The following is a 3,003-nucleotide window of genomic DNA, read 5'->3' as shown; positions in this document are numbered from 1 at the left end:
TATTTATCTATATTTAAATCATATATCAAAATTAACCAATAACTTATTTTAACTACAAGTGTCAATTTCATAAATATACTTTAGTCCTTTTCACATAAAGTAATTCAACTCCCACTCCCATTTAGGGGTTTTTGTTTTGTAGCTTTAAAATAGCACATTTCTCTATCGGTTTTTTTTACTAATAATGCCTAAGCCTTACATTTTACTTATCCACCCTTACAAAACACTTTGTCTATGTCGGTTACCAATCATTATTCATTCAAAACCCATTACTTTTGTAAAGTCATTTTCTTGGCTTTTTCAGGTTGGGTGGGAAATAAAAAAAAAAAATAGCACGTTGAGTTAAAGATGTAAAAGGGTTGCAATATCTCCTTTAAAAGTGATGAAAAGTAAATATAAAGGGCTTTATGATATACTACAAATAAAATTAAGATCAAACTTTGTATACGTTATTGTGAAATTTGAAATCGAGTGGTTAGATAAATGGTTTGTTTTTCAAAATGGAATGTTTCAAAGGAATGGTTAGGTTTGAATATGTGATGGAGAGTATTATGTGCATTATCAAAATACATATTTTTAAAATTGAAGTTAAAATATTTCGAAAAATGTTGACTATATTATCTATTTTATTTTTATGAGGTGTTTATATAAAGTGCTTAAATTTGTATCAAATTTAACCCAAAAAAAAAACTTCAAAACATAAAATAGTTAGGTTATAACTTAAATGATTTGTTCTTCGAATTTGAATGGTTCAAAGTATTGGTTAGGTTTGGATGCGTGATGGGGAGTATTATTATGTAGACTATCAAAGCACATACTTTTAAAATTTGAAGTTGAAATGTCTCAAAAAAAAATGTTGACTACATTATTTATCTTATTTTTATTGTCTAAATTTAGAATAAATTTGATCAAAAAAAATTCCAATACATAGAACAGTTAGACTAGGACTTAAATGCTTGTTTTTAACAAGGAATGTTTCAAGAGAATATTTAAATTTAGATGTGTGATGAGAGTATTATTATGTGGACTATTGAAATCATACTTTCAAAAAAATGAAATGGAAAAGTTTTGAAGAAATGTCCACTGCATTATCTATCTTATATCTTTGTGTTGTTAACATAAAATGTTTAAAATTAAAACAAATTTGACCAAAAAACTTAAAAAACATAAAATAACTAAACTATTACTTAAATAATTTATTTTTTAATTTAAATATTTCAAAAAATAATTAGATTTGAATATGTCATGAAATTTCCAGTACTATGTAGACTATCAAAGCGCATACTTTTCAGAAAATGAAATTGAAATGTCTCTAGTAATGTGCGCCACATAATCAATCTTATCTCTATGGTCTCTAAACTTGTTGTGAAGTTAAGGTTTGTTTGCACATGATCCATGGCAAAACCATAGGTAGATGACTCTAAAACCTCAAAAAATTAACCCTCCATTGATACGAAACCCATGGAGAAGTTTCTTTGGTTGAAACCCCAATGGACGACGGTCTCCTAGAGAAATGTTCTAAGAACTTGAACGCAAGCACAGAGGCGCCATTGTCCTCTTCGTCGGTTTCTCTTGAAAAAAGCTTCTTGTCATATTCATCTTCGTTGGCTCTTTTTAGAAAAGCTTGTCATTGAGCAAGCTTAATGTTGAAGCTCTCGTGTTTGTTCCAGAAGTGCAAGTTGTCGTTCATGTCGGAAGATCAATTATGCCAGACTTTATAGAACATCCACTGCAAGAGCAGTTTTTTGAGCAGGAGGTCTTGGCATCTGAGGCGAGAGTGAAGTTGCCCCCACTCATTCCTCAAAGGCCATTCTCACCAAGGAATTGAGACAAAAGGCCGTGTTGCAGGTTGAGTTCTATTTTAGTGATGCAAATCTGCCCACTCACAAATATTTGATGTGGTTTGTGAAGAAGGATCCAGAAGGATTTGTACCTTTCGGTTGTGGCATATTTTAGGAAAGTAAAAAGCCTTGTTAGCAATCATTCATTGGTGGCAGTTGCATTGAGGACAACTTCACAACTAGTTGTAAATAAAGATGGGAAGAAAGTGAGGCGACTTCACCCATTGACAGATACTCACTTTGAGGAGGTGCATTCTCGCACTGTTCTTGCAGAAAATATGTCCAATGATTAGTCTTTCCAAAATCTGGAGAAACTTTTGGTGTTGTTGGCCATGTAAAATTTGTGCGTGTTTTCAAACCTCAAAGATACGATTCAGGCCAAGTTTCAATGAAGGCACATAGGAATGATATGTTTGTCAGCAACAAGTTGCATTCACTTGTGGAGTATGAGACTATTGAACAAGCTGTGAAAGTTGTTGTTGATCAATATAATGGAGGAAAGTGGAGAAGTGGCCTTCGAGTGCAACTGCTTTTAAAGCGGATGGGTAAGTATGGACACCAAATAAAGGGATGACAATTGGATAATGTTGACGTACATGGTGAAGAGGAAGATGTGAACAACACATCTAACACAGGAAATGATAAGCAATAGAAAGTTACTGCACAACATTCAAACCGACATGATGAGTTTAAAGGGGATGCGCATCACCCAAATGAAAGAAATGGAAGAATAAAAGGCAGGAGACATGGACGAGGGAAGGCTCATGGGCATGGGTAGTATCATGGTAATGGGTGTGGCCATCTAATTGGCTCAGCATCAACTGGCAGTTCTAGGAGTAGTGAAGTTGTGGTCAAGCAACCTCCAGAACCAAGAATGCTAGATGGAACCCAAGGCTTTACCATGGGTCGTGGTAGGCCACTCGCTAATAGTAATGTTAGAACCATTTTTCATAGATGAGCTCTTTAGGACATGGAAATATATGATTTCTCTACTGTGAACTATTTTTATTGTTTGCAGTTTAGCGATGTTATTGAGTTTTCATGTTTACAACTCATCATTGTTTTGTTATTCTTTAATAGAAGATAATATTTTGATAGAGGCTTTGTTGGGACTATCAATTTGTCTCTGATTTCAAAGAGGAGGCTTCTTAGCAGAAAGAAT

At 33.6% G+C, this 3,003-nt stretch overlaps 1 pseudogene; it reads left to right on the top strand.

Annotated features, from left to right (window-relative positions):
* The first annotated feature begins 1,395 nt into the window (after positions 1 to 1,395).
* LOC149153210 (la-related protein 6A-like) lies at positions 1,396 to 2,799 on the top strand (annotated as a pseudogene).
* The last annotated feature ends 204 nt before the right edge of the window (positions 2,800 to 3,003 follow it).

The sequence above is a fragment of the Pinus tabuliformis genome, chromosome 9 (assembly GCF_031772625.1).
Source record: "Pinus tabuliformis cultivar Carrire ecotype Pingquan chromosome 9, CPIR1, whole genome shotgun sequence".
Lineage (NCBI taxonomy): Eukaryota > Viridiplantae > Streptophyta > Pinopsida > Pinales > Pinaceae > Pinus > Pinus tabuliformis.
Note: the sequence above shows the minus strand (reverse complement) of the source record. Positions and strands in the feature narration are given on the sequence as shown.